This window comes from Dipodomys merriami, unplaced genomic scaffold (genome assembly GCF_024711535.1).
Source record: "Dipodomys merriami isolate MVZ:Mamm:240054 unplaced genomic scaffold, mDipMer1.0.p SCAF_2, whole genome shotgun sequence".
Taxonomy (NCBI): domain Eukaryota; kingdom Metazoa; phylum Chordata; class Mammalia; order Rodentia; family Heteromyidae; genus Dipodomys; species Dipodomys merriami.
In genome coordinates, this window is record NW_027203381.1 from 103991766 (window position 1) to 104011850 (window position 20085).

Below are 20085 nucleotides of genomic sequence, written 5' to 3' on the forward strand. Positions count from 1 at the left end.
CAGCCACATTGGGGATTAGGGCTTCAATATATATTTGGGGAAAGAGGAGACACAATATTCAGTCTGTAAGACTATAGAAGTACCTTCTTGTCTCCAGCTTTTTCAGGGGCCTCCTAAAGTGCTTGTTAAACCCCATGTCACGAAACCACATTGATTTGTACATTCTGAATGAAAACAATTTTGTCTGGATTAGAGTTCTCCTTTGCTTCACTCCTTTCTTGCTTCCAGGCTATTTCTTGGGAACAGGTTTTCTCGTTGTGATGCACAGAGTTTCAGTCAGGGAAGAAAGTACTGTTTCTTGCCATTTGTCATGCCTTCAAGTAACCTCTATTTCAAGGTTGCCTCTGAGTCATTCCTTAGAAAAAAGGACTGAGAACTCTACTCTAGAACTCTACTAGTGTTTTGAAAACTTTTAACAAATTTGACTAAACTATTAATCTATGCCTCCCAGAAAACACCCCTCATGACAAGAATTGAAGTTTAACAGTACAACTTCTGTGTTGAAATATGAATGTGATTCCTTTGGTAGTTAGTGGAAGTGAATCATTACATTAAAGTTTTGTGGTGGTAGAGTTCAGTAATACACAATCTTATGAATAAAACGTATTGACTTTAACTACCGTTAGTAATATATTAAACTCATTGCTATGAAATAAACTAGCTTATCTATTAATTATCCCACATATTATCAATCTATTTTAGGTCATTACTTTTTTCCTAAAATAACTCTTTCCATATGCGTCTATAAATTTACAACTATGTCTTGAACATTCATTGACTTACTAACTTCTATATTTAAAATTGAATTAGTTTGGGTATATTTGAAAAACATTGAAATTTCTGTTTCCAGAACCAGTATAATGTATATTACATGTAACAGTAATTTGTATCAATACTAAATAATATTGAACTCCAGGTTGTAATACACTTCTATTTCAAAATCTTAAGTATAATTACATATTTCAAAATCTTAAGTATAATTACATATGTCAAACTTCTGTCATTTAAATTTCTTTAGAGAATTCTTTGAGCTACTGATCAATGTCTATGAGTTCACAAACTAAAATTGAATCTATGGACGTAGAGTAAATGAATATACTACTTAAAATAATTTTGTATTAGAAAAATTGATTGAAATATCTCAGTTTATATGGAGAGTTAATTATGTGAGTGGTTACCATGTCATTTTGGTCTGCTTTAGTTTGCTTTTTTCAAATCTTTATAGAACCTGTATGGGTGAGTTTGTCTATATGGAGGTGTATGTGTATTTCTATTTGCTTAAATATTACTACAGAGAGGTCTAGGTGTCTGATGTAGCAAATTACATTCTATTTTAGTTAAATCAGATTTTTATATATGAAAATCATTACTTTAAAACAGCATTCAAGTTCCTTTCACAAAATTCATCTACAGGAAAGTTTAATAATAGCCAACTTGGAACAACTTATGTGCAGTTTAAAAGTTACTGTTGTTCTATTGACCCAAATTAAATGGTGAAATACTATAGGGCTAGAATATTTATTAGAATGGACAATATAATTGTTTATTGGGAAATTAGACCGGTCTAAAAATCAGAAGTGTAAATACAGATGAAATTCCAAACTTTTTTTACTCCTTGTGAAATCTTTATCAAGTTGAAGTAGAATGAATTAAGGACTTTTTACTTGAAAATAGTAGGTTTCCTTCAGGATGGACAGGGTGAAGTGCTGTGTTTTTAAGTGAAATTGATATTGTTCACTATTCTCTATTCACGATATGGGTAAATACAAATGAAACACTTTTTTAAAAAAGTGGGCTGCAAAGAATGGAACACTCACTCTGTAGGCTAAGTCATTTTGTTTGTTGTTCTTTTGTTCCATAATTGATTGCTAGCACCCCCTTTAACCCACCTTAAAGGGCAAGCAGGAAATTCATGTTTTCGTTCATCAGCCCATCCCTCTGAAAAGCGTTCGATATTAAAACAGTTTGCAAGGAGCAAAAGCGGAGCAAACCAGAGGCCCAGCTAGACTGTTAGCAAGGTGAAGATACATGCAAGATTGCCTGCCACACATCGGGTCTTGTTCCTGTCCAGTATTTGCATGGAGGTATCAAGTTAATTAGGGTAGGAGTCTGTTGTTTGCTTTATCTATGACCTTTTCTTCTATCTGTGCCTCTAGTTCATGTGGTGTCAGAAAGCGATGGGAAAAGTCTTTGCAACCGCTTGACACAAGCTGGGAAAATTATGCACTGATATTTCCGTCTTGCCTGACGGTTATTATAGAAGCAAAGTATTACAGAGGCAAAGTTGATATGGTGGAAGATTTGCCGTGGGTGTTAGAATATTTCCTTTGTCTTTGGGATCCTTGCTTTTTCCTGAAGATCAGGTGTGATTCAGAGAGTTTCAGAGAGGAGTGGGGTGTTTTGAAAGGGGGAAAGGGGGAGGGGCGGGGCAGGGAGAAGAGTCTGTACAAAAGGAGGTTACATTGCAGAATTCCCACGAATGCTGGCGAAGGATGAAAAAGATAAAGAAATCTTGTTTTTCTGAAGGAGAGGATTCTCTGCATGACTTCCCCACTGTTGGGGTGATGAGCTTTCAGGCTGAGATTTTATTAACAATTCATATGGAGATTGAGGGCGGTAGAGGAGCAGATTCTCACATAAACTTGATCTGTCCATGAATGCAGTCCTCTGTTCGCCTGACCCTGCAGAGCTTAAGACACTGCCTGTGAGGCCAGGGTGCCAGACACAAAGAAAGAAATGAAAAGTAAGCACATTCCTGGAGCCTGCACAAAGGAGGCCCAGCCATTCCTAGTCGTCTCCCCAGAGAGGATCTTATCTCTGTCCAGCCAAAATCCTTTAAAATGTTTATTTGTATACCTCCAGTTTTAACATCCATGCCTTGTTCATCAAGCAATGGACTATAGAGACATTTTGTGAAGTTTTTAAGTTTGGTTTCTGAACTTAGAACCGGCAATTTTAAGTCCGTGTGTGTGTGTGTGTGTGTGTGTGTGTACACATATATATATATTTCCCCCCTCCCTGAAGTTGAGTTTCAGAAGTCACAGGACTTGAATTATTATTTTGTGCATTGGTTTGTTACCTTGGAAAAAAAAAACTCTCCTTGGTAGGTTTAAAGGAAACCAGAAAAACAAACCAACAAAACCAAAACATTGTAAAACTTGAATTGACACAGGAGCTCTGAGACTTGTGGCAGAGTTAATGCATGAGATAAAGTTGATATGAGATCACAGGGTGGACTTCCCAGAAATGTTACATTAGAAAAACCATGGAAGAAGTTTGAGTGATAATCAAGAACAGTTAAGATCTTTTAATTTTACGTTTCTACAATTATTGACAGTTTATTAGAAGCTTTACACCAGAAGAGTAACAAGCTCCCAGAAGCTATTTTTCTGTAACTTGATCTAGAGTAGATTTCACTGTTTAACAAACAATAGTCTGAAGGTCTCTTTAGGAGATAAAAAAAAAAATTAACTTTAGGTATATAAATCTGATACTAAACTACATATTACTATAGATATTTCAAAACAGAAAACTCAGATGCAAAGAGTCTTGAATTTTGCATATGTGTTTAGCTGTTTAAAGTTGCTTTAAACTTTTATGGCTCATTATAGAAATAACCAGTTGAGGAATGAAGACAAATGTCATTAATTATGATAGGCTTTGTTCCTTTCATTTTATAATGGTTTTATTTCCATGAAATTAACTGTTGTACTTAGGCTAATTGTCAGTAATTGGTGACAAAATCACTTCATTGTTTTTCTATAGCACGATACTAATTAGGATCTTTGCGATATTGACTGAGCCTTGCCTCTGTATTTTACCTCCTGTATCAAGTCAGTGATAGATAATATCGAATGCAACTTTTTAAGAAATCTATGAGATAAAATGTTTTCATTAATAATTAAACAACTCTTTTAAACAGCTTGTCATAAATTAACTAAAATATTGACATTGAAGGAAGCTTTTATTGTAAGCTTAGTTCGTTTTGTGAAATAGGAACTGATTTTCCTGGTTTGAAAGGAATCCTGTTGGAACTAATTTTAAGTTATCACAATTACAAATTTCCACTGCTTAGAAGTACACTTTTGTTATTCTATTTGTATAGGAAATGTTGAAAATAATAGAGTTAAAGGTGGTTTTGTGAAAGAACAAGGCTGTTGGTTAAATTAGATCTGATCAAATATACCATATTACTGACTGAAATTTCTGGGGTTTTTCTGTTCCTGTTTGTTTTTGCCACACTAGAGTAATTGTTGGAGTAAACACTAAGTTGTAAATAGAAAAACTAGGATATTCTGGGTGTTTCTTTTCTTAATGCGATTTAATGCTAATGGGAGAAACTATTGCAAAATTATACAATATTGTAATATTATACATCCCATTAAACTGTCATAGACAATGTTTTTTTTTGCTTATTTTTTCCTTGAAATTTTCCTCAGCTGATTCCCCTATGATTTTATGATTTTGTAAGTTGCAAAAGTTTTCTGGTATTTTGAAGGGAAGTCTTCTTGCTGCTTTCCCTAATTCTCATTTTTTAAATCCTATGCTGATTTGGAGTTTACAATCCATTTAATTTGCTTTAATGCATTAAATTCATCCATAATGTACAACTTAGAACTGACTATCTCATCGCCATCCTGACAAAAGGTTTTATGAAACGATTAGAAAAATAATTGCCTATTAAATGAAGAAAGAAGAAACTGAACTTTCAAGTTTGAAAGAATTCATTGTTCCCAGGAAACATTATGTACCAAATCTGAAGTTAGAGAAAACTCACAAAATACGTATCTTGGCAAGGGGAAATTGTTTGAATTTTCTAAGGTTGTCAGCTCATTTTTTCTAATTTTTTTTCTCCTTTTAAAGAAAAACTTCAAGTGGAAAGTTCACCTTTTGTACAAAGTTGAAATGTTTTGTTATTGCAGGATTGTTCTACTCAGTACAGATCCTGAACAATTCAATAGCTCCAGGACTGGGGAGGGAAAACACAAATGAGAAGCTTTCTGCTATTTCAAAATGTCCATAACAAAGCAAAAATAAGTATATAAATCTATAGTTTCCTTGATAAAAAAGGGGATCTTTTGATTACAGCAGCTAGTTGAATACCCATTCAGATTCTTTTGTAGGCATTTTGTAATAAGTTCACATCCCTTAAATGAAGAACAGTCTTCAGGAAACACAAACTATGTCTAGTTTGTTGCATTTCAATTGCTTACTCCTTAGAATCAGACAGAAAATTTTTGTCTTTGATTTTTATCTTTTCTTTTTCCTTTTATTTTCCTCCAGAAAATAAATCTCCCAAATGAAAATTTAGTTCATTCTTTTGCCTTTGGATTGGTGTATATACAGATAAGTTTTTTTGCCCTTTTGGAAAGTCAGCTTCAAATATTAGAACATGAAAATAAAATAAGTTTAAAGTGAACTACAACTATAAGAGGAATACAATACTGTAAAAGTTACTTGGAAAGGATAAGTTTTCTCTGTTGCTCATCTAACCCTATCTAAGGCTCTGGATCATATCTATCTATCAATCTAGAGACAGAGACAGAGACAGCAAGAAAGAGAATTCTAACTGTTCAAAGAAAACCCATGAGTGGAATGGAATCTATAGTTTGGTAAAGCTATAAACCTCATCCATAGGCATCTGAATTCCATAGATGTTAAAACACACACACACACACACACACACACACACACACACACACGCACACACACACACACAATTCCAGGCTGTTTTCCCATAATTGTACTTGACAACCATATAGACACCACTAGAGCTAGCACGAGGAACAGCCAGTGTCTTTGACCATGTTGGCCCCAGAAGTCTTTTGTAATTATAATCAGTTTCTTCATCAGACCACACTCTGCCAAAACCCCTAATTAGCCAGAATCTCATTTTAAAAATTAAGAACAACCCACATGCAATAAGGACAACAAGCACCACCACCATTCAAGTAGCCACTCTGTTCTTTGTTGTGTTCATTCACTGGAGTAGTGACAGCCAGCTTGTTGTCTCTGACCTACATGGCATACTTGGGGTTAATCGGCTTTCCAAAGGGAAGGTAGACATGCATTCAATAGAGTAGATTCCACTGTAGTGTCACCAGACTACTATCATTTGTGTGTGTCTCTCTCACTGTCTCTCTCTCTCTCTGTCTCTCTCTTTCTCTCTCTCTGTCTGTCTCTCTCTTTCTGTCTCTTGTTCTCCTTTCTCTGTCTCTGTCTCTCTCTCTCTTTCTCTCTCATATGCTTGTGCTTACAAGAGCAATCTCACTTCTATTGCTGAAAATACTGCCCACCAATTCCAGCATATGGCACCAAAAGTAAAAGCAAGTAGAAGGAGAGCATACTTATTCCATGCCAGTGTTTGCTTGTATTGCTCAACTGAGTTTCATATTCTGTGAATTGTCTTTTCTGTGGAGTTAAGCTCCTCTAGTCTTTCAGAAAGGGGGCAACAATTGTGGTAGAAATCATGAACCATATACGAAATATTATGACTGATGTCAGGGTTCCTCAGCTCTGCAAAGTTTTAGAATGCATGAAGAATTTTTATGTCTTATGATAGAGATTTACAAATAAGACAACTCATTCTAATTGAAAGAATAAGAAATCCACCTTTTAAAACCCTCATTTTCTAGAGCAATATCACAATTCCTAGGCAATATCACAATCTGAAACTTGAGCAAATTTTATATGATACTAAGTTTACAGCAAATAAAAGATGAATGAAACAGGTTTGTTAATGTACAGCACTTGTCTTACCTGGGCAGACAGACATTAGCAATGCTTTAGAGGATTGGTGTCTGCAGATGAAACCAAATGGTGTATAATTTGTCCTTTGTGCCATATGATTTGTTGTTTTTATTTATAAATAGTGGCAGAATTATAAGCTCATTTGTTGGAACATCAAGAAGTAACCAGAGACTAATAATTGTTTCATGCTTTTTCTAGTTATCTACCATCTAAGAAAATACTGTTCTCTTAGGAATAGACTGCTTAAGATTTTATGTACAAGTATGAGTATAGAATATATTCAAGTTCAAAGTCATACATTTTCTTCTACTTTTCTTTTATTGCTTGTGATGAGATGGGAATTTTATATTTTGTTATATGTTCATTAATGCATTGTGTGTGTGTGTGTGTGTGTGTGTGTGTGTGCGCATGCGCGTGTGCACAGGTGGATATGTGAATGTGCTGGTCCTGGGGCTTCAACTTGATGCTGGGCACTGTCCTTATCCTTGTCCTTTATTGTTCAAGGATAGTACTCTATCACTTGAGCCATAGCTCTACTTCTGTCTTTTTTTCTTTTCTTGTTTATTGTTATTGTTGTTGTTGTTGTTGTTATTATTATTATATTTTTTGGTGCTCAATTGGAGTGAGTCTTGCCAACTTTCCTGCCTGGGCTGGCTTCAAACTATGATCCTCAGATCTCAGACTCTAAGTCACTAATATTACAAGACACCTAGCCAATGCACCATTTTTGAGACTGACTTAAGAGTATTCTAAAAATTAACAAAAGAACTTAGCACTAACGTGCTTATTGCTCTTATGTTTTTATCAAAATAATAAAAAAAGTAAATCTCTATAAAGTAGGTTCCTATTCTTTCATGAAGGGTTATCTGGCATTTGCGGACGTATTTGGTGACAAAGCCATTACCAATATCTAAATTTCAAAATAAAGCAGAGAAAATGTAGTTACATGAAGAACAAAATATACTTTTAGGGGAAAAAAAGCTAGGTGGAAGGTTCATTATTTGTATTACATAATACAAAATTTTCATCAAGAGATAACTTCTAATGAGCTCAAGATGCAGATTATGAAATATGAATATAGCCTAGGGTATTATCACAGTGAAAACTGCCAAAAATATTAAAACAGCAAAGCAAGGCATGTGATTTTGGTTAACACACTCGGTGAGTGGAGGTGATTTTGACTGTTGACTTTTACATGAGCAGTTTTGTTCTTTGGGTTACTTCTTCCTGAGATCGATCCCCAGCCAAAGGCAGGGCGCTTCAGGAGAAGGCAGAGACTAACACAATGTCAGCTTTTGCTTTTAGCAGAGTGATGAGGTCATCAATAATGCATTGGAGAGCTCAGGAACCTCTGGACATTCGTGCATCACAGCTGCTCTGCATTCATTGCATTTATTGTAGCGCTTGCATGACTGAGCTGAGATGTCACCACATTTGTGTAGGAACCAGACATTGATGCAGCCTCAAGAAATCTTGAGAGCATGGGGAGAGTTGTCAAGATTCTTTTTTTTTTAAGTGAAACATTGCATTTTAAAAAGTGATTTAGGAGTGAGAATGCATCTATGAAATGACGTTCTTAAAGAAGACTATTCAATACTTCTTTAGTAAACCTCTTGTTCCCACATCTCCTTTCTAACAATGATAAGTTTTGTTGTTCCGCTGACAAGTTTATTCAAACCCTACCAGCTTGTCTGGCATCAGGGTTCATGTTTTGTACTTGGGCTTTCTAGTCACGTGGTGGCTGAGCGTAATGGACAGGGCGAATAAGTGAGTGTGGAAATGCAAAGCTGTCTCTTGTTACATTTTATCGATCTCATTCTGGTGTCATTCAATTAAGACAGAAATGTGATGGATAGTCTCCACACAGGATTCTGGCTTGTTCTCCATCCACTGCAGATAAAGCTTTTGTCTGTTATTTTTGGAGGGGAAGGGGTAGAGAAAGGGCATAGGCAAGTAGGAGAAATCAAAGATGATATGTGATCTGAATTACAAATCAATGTCTCTCTAAGGATGCTCCAAAATGTCAAACATGCCATTTTTGTTTTTACATATACAGAGTATTTCTGCTGAGGTATGAATTAGGTTACTAAATTTAAGGTAGGGTTAATTCTTTTCAAATATCAGTGAGCGGACATAACCATTCTTTAAGCTCAACATAATTAAAAGTGAGCCACATGGTTAAAAAAAAAAAAAAAAGAAGAAGAAGAAGTGCTGAATTTGTACCAGTGCTAAAGTTTGAGACAGTCAGAAATTTTCTTCCTTTTTTTTTTCTTTTTTCCCATGGGCCTATGATTCTAGGTTGACCTTTCTGCAAACAGATTTTGAAGCTGGTGAGATGAAAATCATCGGTAATATGTTTCTTTCTGTTTATAAATAAGCCATTCTTATGATTATTTCTACTCTCAAGAAGTATGTTATCAAGGAAAATATCAGACTTTGGGGCTGTATAAATCCTAATCCTTTCTGATGGTGACATGATATTCCTTACCAATAAGCACACCTTTTCCATGGCTGTGAGAAGTTGTGAACTCAACAATTCATGTAAGCCAAGTATTGCTTTTTTAAAAAATAAAAATATTCCTGAAAATAATTACTGTAAAGAGATATCATCAAAGCAAGTAATTCTAAGCAAACTCTCTTTGTTTCTACCAAGGTAATGCCAGATTCAAATTCAGCATTCTCGATTCTCTATCCAGACTTCTGATTGCTGATAATCAATGCAAACTTAGACACAGGGTGGGATAAAAATGTAAACAGGAATTTTAATATCAGATCAATATTTAATGTTCCTCTGTATATTTGGGATCTGTCTTTGATAAGACATATCTTTATTCTAGTTTATACCTGAAATTTGTAATCTTATGATAAATCTTGATTATATGAGAGTGAGGTGATCCAGAACATGGAAAGGCTTACTCCACGGAAGACAGTAAAGGCATTTGTTTTATTCTGAATCCCTTGTTTCTTGTCAAGGTTAAAAGGCACATACAAATGAATTATTTTGGAACTAAATGGATAGCCTATACCCCCTTTAAATTAGCTATAAAACACTGTTGATACATTTACAGCCTCGCAGGCATCATTGAAAGTTATATATATGTATATATACATATATATGTACATTTGCATGTATACACACAGATATATACACATATATGTCTATCTACATATTATACCCATATGTATGAGTGTAATGTGTACATATGTATTATATATGTGTGTATATATGTGTGTGCCATTTAGATGAAGATGAAATCTGATGTTCTTCTTTGTTCTAAAGTTATGTATTTATAAAGAAGGTATTTAGAGAAACACATCTTCCTTAGTTAAGGCTTATTTCAAACATATATCAAGGTATAATTGATGCCTATTTAAGTAAACTATATCTATAAAGACTTGGTAATAAAGGATTTGTTGACATTTCCTTGCTGAAAATTACCAACACTTTGGTGGAAGATAAAATAAATGAGCAGATTTCTACCATCTCCCTCACACATTATGAATGTAATAAGCAGTACTGGAGAATATCTCTGTTTATGTGTTTGTATGAAGTATGCTCATTTCATGATGGTTATACCCCTTAATGTCTTACTGTAGTGGTAATCTTTTTCCCAAAAAGTAGGAATGATGGAAGCCATTCTTGTACTTTTGAGGTGATTCAGGTCTAATTCAAAAGAACAATAACTTCTCTCTCTTGAATCCTAGGAAGTGTAGCTGAAATCATTTTCTCAGATGTACCACTTTCCATAGCTTATTGACAGAATTGAAAGTATTCTGGAAAGTAGACTTTAAAATAAAAAAAAATTACGTTATTTATAATTTATAGAATTCATAGAAAAAGAGATAGTTTAGGATCTCAGCTTATACAAAATATATAACCTAATATCTGGTTAATATTATCTCCTCTTAAATTCGGAAAGAACTGTTTCTATGACAGTTTCCAGGAGAACATAGCAGTCATTGCCAATTGCTTATTCTTTCCATTTCAAAAATGTTTTGCTGCCCTCAGCTAATATTTAAAACCAGTTTTTAAAATTTATTTTTTAGCTCTTTCTTCTCTGTCTCTGTCTCTTTTTCTGTGTGTTTGTCTCTGTCTCTCTCTCCATCTCTCTGTTCTCATGTATTGGGGTTTATATTAGGGCTTGATCCTTGCTAGGTAGATGCTCTATCTCTGAGTCAGGCCGCAGCCCTCCCTTGCATCTCTCTCTGAGCTCTCTTTTCAGTTAGAATGTAAGGATATTGTAAAGGAAAACACAATTGCAGATGATTAAAGAATGTAGCCACACTGACTCCATACTAAGTGTCTTCCATTGGTAAGCAGGACATTTCTTTGCTGTTTGCCATTCTTTTCTGTTCACTAAAGGAATTTAAAAGAGGACCCAATCTTAGTCCACAATAGTTCCTTCTCTTCAGCATTTATACATACTATTTATTACTGAGTTAACATGATAGTCCAGGCGTTCTGTTGCACATATGGTCTGAACCATTTCAAATTAGTAAACTATATACAAATCAAACTAATATTAATTTTAATCACTTTCTTTCTATCTTTAGTTTTTTATCCTTGGATTTATTTTTGTGTATCATCTTTAGATTTTCTTCATCTCTCTGTCTTTGTCATCTTTGACCTAGCTCTTAAAAACAACAATATCTTTTCTGCATGGCTTTTTGATCATAACAACATAGCTTGAAATTCTTCTTCAACAGTCCAGTGCAATGCATCTCTAAGATATTTTTTTCTTGTTTTGCAGCACACCATTCTTTCCTAATACTATTTTAATTATCTTTAAATAGTTATATGAAGGAGTTGCCATTTAACAAAGCAGTTTATGAATGCAATGCTTCTTGATCAATGTCACCACTTCCAACAGTCTCACTAATCCCTCCCAAGCCACCCCTTCTCTTACTTTCCTTCATTTTGTAGGGTATGCATTGGATTCTTTTTTTTTAATTGTAGAGATGCTGTGCAGAGGGGTTACAGTTACATGAGTAAGGCAATGAGTACATTTCTTGTTGAGCATTGTTACTCCTTCCCTTGTTGTTTTCCCACTATCTTTCCCTCATCTCCCATCTCCCCCCCCCCACACACACACACCCGAAGTTGTAAAGCTCAATTCCAATATACTGTCTTGTGGGTACCAAAATCAAGTACAGTGACAACATGGGATATACCATACCATAGGGGGGAACATTCCAAGGAAACCAAAAAATCACATAGTACATTAAAACAACAACAAAGAAAGACCTCTTCTGTCCATATCTTTCACTTAGCATCATCTTATATGGTCATATGTACATAGCTTTTGAGCTTTTCTGTTCATCTGAAAAAATTATCCTAGACGTATACTAATTATATTGCAAATGAGGAAAATAATGGGACCTATATTTCTTTGGGTCTGGTTTATTTACCTAATATGATTTTTTTCAAGTCTTTCCATTTCCTAACAAATGGGGCAGTGTCATTCTTTCTGATGGAAATATAGAATTCTCATATATTTATCTATATCTATGTATATATATATAGATATAGATATATATATCACATTTTCTTGATCCATTCATCTACTAAGGGGCATCTGGTTGGCTCCATATCTTATAATAATAATAATAATGCATGAATAATGCATGTATTGGATTCTTGACTATATTTGTTTCCCTTTCTCCTCTTCATTTGTCTACCCCTCTTCCCTTATTCCAATGGCATCCCTTTCAAGTACTTGTTCTATGGTGTTTATTTTGTTGAACTTTGACTAACTTTATAAGGGATTACACCATTTGAATTCTCTCTTGTATGTATCATATTAAATCTACCATTTACAACATCATTCTTTCTAATGATTGACCCCCCCAGCTCTAAGTAGAAGTTCTCCAATCCTACAAACATAGTGAGACTAGAGGAATAGCAAAAGTGAACAAAGATGTCCTAAGTCTATTGTGACTACTATCTTCAAACAGCTTCAGTTTCATATTTGTCCACCTGACTCTTAATATAGTGAAATTTATTCTCTGTGTTGACTCATTCTATTTCTCCTTTCTCTCCTTTACCCTCTCTTTATCTCTTACACATATATGCACATGCACATAGACACAGAACTTTCACATTTTACTCACTATGTGAGTCGACTACTCTGGAATGTTTTGTTTTCAAATTTGGTTTGAACCTTAGTGGTTCAATACAGCTTGAGCTATTCATAGATAATGATCCTAGGCATGCAAAAGTTATGAACAAATCACAGAAAATGCCCAGGATATATCTTTGCCTCCTGTATGGAAAAATCTAGAGGCCCTTGTGAGGATCCAGCCTGTCAACTTGTCTTGGAGTTTGCAGGGGAGATACTCTTGTCTGACTCAACTTCTCCACCTTACCTGGCACAGTGGAGGAAATCAGTGTGTTTGTTGACGTAGGAAGCTGGAAGCCATATTTGAAGATGTTTTTAACACAAGATTAAACCTCATCTTCTCAAACCCGGATGTGCTAATTATACATTCTTCTGAACATGAGAGGATTTTGAATGTTTTGTAGCTATGACCTGATAATTTTCCTTCCTGATGTTCTTCTGTTCTTCTAGAGGAAGGAAACGGGCTCTGTTTTTTTAGATCATTTTTAGATGATTAGTTAGAATTAATATTCTCATGATTTTTATAGTTGTAACCCTACTATAAGCTTTTATTCCTGGGTAAGATTGTCTTATTCGTGGGAATTTCATTAATATGCTGCTAAGAATATAATTTATACCCCAGGTCACACACAGTAAAGAAGATATTCAAAATGAGATTACAAAATTCCTCATGTTTTGACTTCTCTTTTCTTTGGAGTTTCACTAAGGACTTCTACTTTCTCAATTGCTGAAAAATGCAATTTTCCCTTATGGAGTTTCATGTTTTGTTGTTTGGGTTTCAGTGATTAATAGGGATAGCATTCATTATTTAGATGTCCATTTGTATTTTTAGTTGAGTGGTGAACATGATTTTCTCTCTAGCCAACAAGGACATGAAGGATTCTACAAGGGTGACTTGGAACAGATTGAATCACAAGAGGGGAATGAGTAGGGGAACTCTCTGGATAAGTTGAATGGAATAGACATAAAAAAGTGATTCAGCTTTCAAGGGTCACTTGAAACATTTTTTGATGTTTCTGTCTATAACTAGAGACATTTAAAAATGTAGACACACACAGGAAGCCAGAGTAAAAAGAAGGGAGACAACACCCCACTCTCATTCCCACTGTAAAAGCCTGCCCACTTCTTAGCATTTGCTGCACTGGGAGACAAGCTGGGAACAGACGAACCTCTCCAGAGGGTCCGGCTCCAGCTGTCCCCTAACCATAGAACATAACACTATTTCAAACGCAAAGTGAAGGTGGATTTGGTGGCCTGGCATAGTTCTTTTTTTATAACCATTCCAAATTTTGGAAAGTGGAGTTTTGGTTCTGTTTTACTAGTTAAAACTAGTAAACGTACTTTTACGTGAGCTCAGTTCAGTGATAAATGTACAAAAGACCTCTCTTCTTACAATCAAGCAGCCTGCATTCCTGCTAGAAATAAAAGGAAAATTGACAAGTATAAGGTGAGTTTAAGTTCTAGGAAATGAAACGGCTTGCATTCTCTTCAGTATCTCAGTATTTGTACATTTTTCTATGTGGCTTAGAACAAAATGATTTGGGGTGGGGGAGGTGTTTGGATAGTAAGGTCTAGAACAAAGTAAGAGAATGACAAGCCATGTATGAAAAAAAAACTCCAGAGAATGCTTCTTCTTTTCTTTTCTTGTTTTTATTTTTGTTTGAAAGCCGAGTATCACTGTATAACTCAAGATGGCTTTGAACTCACTATGATCCTCCTACCTCAGCCTCTCAAATGCTGGGATTACAGGTGAATTCAACCACAGTGGCTATACTCAGAGAATTCTTTTATCTGCTCCCAACCTCAGGACCTTGGAAGTTATAGATGACAAAAATAAATCTATTAAAGTTTGCTCTTGGACATCACAGAGCAAAAGGGAGATTTACATTCACTGCACATCTGTTTTCTGATTGACTTTAAGCACTGGTTTCACCAAATCAAACTGCCTCAAAGAATAAATATCTAGCTGTAATAGAAAATAGGACCTCTTAATACTTGTTGGTCTGGTTGGTGAATATATATACACACACACATATACACACATACAACATATATATATATATATACATATACTCATTTATATGTATACGTAGATAAATGTAAATATAAACCTTCTAACTGATTTAATTTCTCCCTCCAGAATTAATCTTCCTCACAGCAGTCAAGGTTACCTTTCACAAATATAACTTAGTTAAAACTCTTCATGACAAGAATATCCTAACTTCCTTACCATTGGTCATCTAGAACCTACATTATGACACTACAGCAGTTTTCTGCCTTCCTATCCTTTCACTCTGCCACATACATCCTGTCCAATACACTGGCCTTCAACAAGTCTATCTAGGTGTTGGTCCTTGGTGTATATCTTTAGGATATACAACCTGCCTACAGATTACTTTCTTATAGCACTTGGGCTTCATCTAATCCACTGCTTCCTCAGAAAGACCTTCTCAGATCTCAAACAGCACTTCCATATCTTTTGTTGCTGTTGTTGTTGTTGTTGTTGGTTGTGGGACTTGAACACTATGCTTGGGTGCTGTCCCTGAGCTCTTCAGTTCAAGGATAACGCTCTACCACTTGAGCCACAGTGCCATTTCCGGTTTTCTGGTGGTTTATTGGAGATAAGAGTCTTGTGGACTTTCCTTGCCAGGCTAGCTTTGAACTGTGATCCTCAGATCTCAGCCTCCTGAGTAGCTAGGATTACAGGCATGAGCCACTGGTGCCCGGTCGTATTTCCTTATCTTGATTTGCTTTCTGTCACAGTGCTCATGTATCTGAGCTCATGTAATGATGTCATGATGTAATGATGTATTGGTTTTTTTTCCTAACATAACTCTCAAAACAATGAAGATATTATCTTCCTTATCCCTTGAATTCAGGAGAGTACAAGGTACCAGTGATACATTCATAAAGCATCTGTTGAATGGCTTTGTTTAAAAATGTGTCACATAATTTGGAGGCATCATCTGAAAGAGTGAAAATGTTGCTCAGAGTGGAAACCTGCTCCTCCTTTGGACTTTCAACTCATTATTAAAGAATCCTATAGAGTCTTGAATACACATACCACACCCTTGGGACATGGAATAAGAAATATGGTTTAAATAGTTTAAACTCATGTGGGATGAAACAGTGAAAAATCTGAAAAATGGAAATACCCTGGAAAAAATCAATCCAGCAACTTAATGCATTTTTTATTATTTAGGGGGAAGAGTATGCATGTTTAATTCATAGACATCTTTACTGTCTCTGTGCTACAATATACTTCTATAACAATTGCACTGCTGTCAACAAAATTGGATTAAAAAACAAGAGTTTTAGTGCTGTAAATTTTTTTTCTGTAAAATGCATTAAAGCTTATTGACTAAGTGAGTCCTCTCTTGAACTTTGGGTGGATTATGTAATAGTGTCTGATGCCCTTTCCTCTTGGTTAGTGATGCCTGCACCCTTGTATGTAGAACAGGACTCATGTTTATGGCTTAGAAGTCAGAGCCTGGTTTGAATTTCATTCTCACTCATTTCCTTGGCTTTTCTTCCTTTTATAAGATGCAGTCCAAACAACCACAGGCAGCTAAGCCTTTCTCTGAGTGATATCTTTGGAAGGTATATAAAATAAAAGAGAAAATTGCAAAAAGAATTCTCATTATTAAATGTGGAAGACTAATAATGTTGACACAAACTATAAAACAACATTATCCAAGCATCAAGCTCTTCCATATTTTAACACTAAACAGTTTGATGAAAGTAAAACAGTTTAGGAAAGGGAACAATTTGAATATTTCTTATCTATAATGCTTGGGACCAGAAATGTTTCAAATCCTGAATTATTCAGGGTTTGGAACATTTGTATATACAGGGTGAAATATCTTGGGAATGAGAGCCAAGTCTAAGCATAAAGCTAATTTATGTTTCATGTGCACGTTATATATGTAGCCTAAAGGTGATTCTATTCAAGATTTGCAGTAATTTTGGGCACAAAACAGTTTTACAGTGTGGGATTTTCCATTTATGGTAGTATGCTAGCACTCTGAAAGTTTCATATTTTGAACCACATGGAAATTCAAATGGGTGGTTTTTAAAGAATGGCAAACATAATTTAAATCTAACAATCTTTACTGAGCATTCAGTCTACTATTGAGCACTACAAATTGCAGGAAAAAAATGTGCATTTTAGGTTTTAAATCTTGTGGATGCAACAGTTGGGAAAATAATATTAGTATGTGAGTCATACTGTACTACAGTGATACAATCTATACTACGGATTTTTTGGTACCACAAAAAGTAGGGCAAATGCAAGAAACCCTAACTACCCCAAAGTGGATCTGTAGAAAAGTGAGCTTATTTCATTGGGAGCCTTTGGAAGGCAAGGCTATCTATCACCTTAGTGTAATATTTCTGATTTTAGCATTGAAGTCTGAGAATAAGAATTTTGATCTACAAGGAAACAACACAGACACACAGGCACACAGGCACACAGACACAGACACAGACACAGACACATACAGACACAGACACAGACACAGACACAGACACACACACACACACACACACACACACACACACACACACACACACACACACACACACACACACACACACACACACACACACACACACACACACACACACACACACACTCCACAGCAAAGATGGGATCTCCAAAGGGAACAGTACCCCATCCACTTTGGCTGGACATACATGGAGTAGAAAATGTGAATACAGATTTTAAGATACAAAAGAAGGGCGAGATAGACCAGCTTCTAGAGGGTTGTTTTGTTTTATTTGTTTATTTATTTATTGTTGTTTTTTGTCATACCGGATGTGAACAATTTAAGAAGAGAGTTTATTTGCCTAAATTCTGGAGCTTTCAGTCCCTTTTATTGTGGAGGGTATGGTACAGAAGAGAACCTCCTACCATGCCTCTGAAGCTTTCTCTTTTTTCCGTTTTGTCCATGGAGGCCTCTAGCCCATGACTAGGGTGGTGCCTACAGTCAGAGAAGGTCTCTTCCTTTTAACGTATGATCACGTATTTGTTTTCAGCTCAATCAAATTGCTCATCAAAATTAACCATCTTAATTAACCATCTTAGTTATTCTTTTCTGTTTACTATCCTTTTATATATTTTCTGTTTTACCAATCTTTTAAAAATATTTCCTTTAAAAAAGACCTTTAAAATGATCAAGTCAATTAATTTTTTTTGGGGGGGGGGTCCGGTCATGGGGCCTGAACTCTGGGCCTGGGCGCTGTCCCTCAGCTCTTCAGCTCAAGGCTAGCGCTCTACCACTTGAGCCACAGCGCCACTTCCGGCTTTTTTTCTTTTTGCTTATGTGGTGCTGAGGAATCAAACCCAGGGCCTCAGGCATGCAAGGCAAGCGCTCTACCACTGAGCCACCTTCCCAGCCCTCAAGTCAATTAATTATAAAGAATGTTTTGTACTAGGTAGAGGAATTAATCAAGGAGAATGAGGATGATATCTATGAACTTTTATTTCTAATTTTTTTAATTAGTGCTATAGTAAAAAAAAACAATCTATTAAAAATTTATAGAATTCTTTTGTTTAAATCTTAAGGGCCCTTGGAAACGATATTTGCATTCAAACTTACAGTAAGCTCTTAGCCCTTTCAGAATGCCTTAAAATAATATTTATTCTTGTTTATTCATTATGCAGTCATATTTTATGCATACATTCCTGTTCTATATTATTTTGTGTAACTTAATCAAATTTGATTTGCAAATGTAAATGAACTTATGTATTTAATCAAGAATAAAATCAAAATACTGAATAACAGTGATTTAATGATGATATTTGATTAGTTTTTCTTTCAGATTATTTTGTGTGTGTGTATGTACAGATATATCTGGATATAAGTACATTCCTGTGTGTGTGTGTTTGTTTACATGTGTGTGTATCCTCACGTTTCTGATGTTCTTGCTTTTGTTTTTGTTTGTACTTTTGTAAGTTTTTTTTTCTTTTTTGGCAATCATGGGCTAAAACTCAGGTCCGTGTACTTACCTGACAGGCACTCATTATACCTCTTGAGCCATTTCCCAGCTTTTTGGGCCATTTTTCAGATAAAGCCTTGAGCTTTTCCTATCATAGACTTGAATCACAGTCCTCCTATCAATGCTGCTCAAGTAGCAGGAATTACAGGAGTGTTCCACCATGTCTTGCCTTCAAATGCAAATTTATGTTAATTTGTTTTGGCTTTGTACATGGTAAGCCAGTGTTCCACCACTGAGCTACACTCATAGCCCTTTCTGTTTTGAAATGACTTAAAGCCTACAGAAAAAGTTGCAAAATAGTAAACACTGTTTCCATACACCTTTATCCTACTCTCTTAATACAACCATACCCAGTTATCAAAAACCAAGAAACAGAACATTAGTAGTGCTGAAAGATTTTAATGCTATTAGTTTGTCACTCATTATGTGTATATATGTATATATGTATACAAAATGTTTATAAAGTGACATCCATCTTCATAAACATATACATATATATGTATAATTTGCCTATAGCTTTAGGCCCTGAATGTTATTTAAACCTCCTAACATGAAAAGTAATATATTGAATTATATAATGCTCTCTTAGCTAGTGGCTCTTAACAAAACTTTCTGTAAATAACCTCAGAACTTTATTGTGGTCTTCTTTTGAATATTTATTTTGGGTTCCAACAAATAATTTTGATCCAATGTAGTTGACAAGAAAATTTGTAAATAATATTTTGTAAAAAAATCTGTTATGAAAGTTTCAAAACAAAAACTTGATGATTGTTAGATATGAGCCATCAAATTCCATGATGAGAGACCAGTTAAGAAGACAGTGGATTGAAACAACAAAAAAACACTTCTTGTGTCTTGGAGTTCATTTTGCTTAACATCATCTTATATGGTCATATGTACATTGCTATTGAGCTATCCTACTCATCTGCTAAGATTATCCTAGATGTATATTAACTATTGCAAATAAGGGAAACCATGGGACCTGTCTCTTTGGGTCTGGCTTACTTAATATGATTTTTTCCAAGTCTTTTCATTCCATTTCCTTACAAATGGGGTGGTGTCATTCTTTCTGATGGAAACATAGAATTCTATTCTCTCTCTCTCTCTCTCTCTCTCTCTCTCTCTCTCTCTCTCTCTCTCTCTCTCTCTCTCTCTCTCTCTCTCTCTCTCTCTCTATCACATTTTCTTGATCCATTCATTTACTGAGGGGCATCTA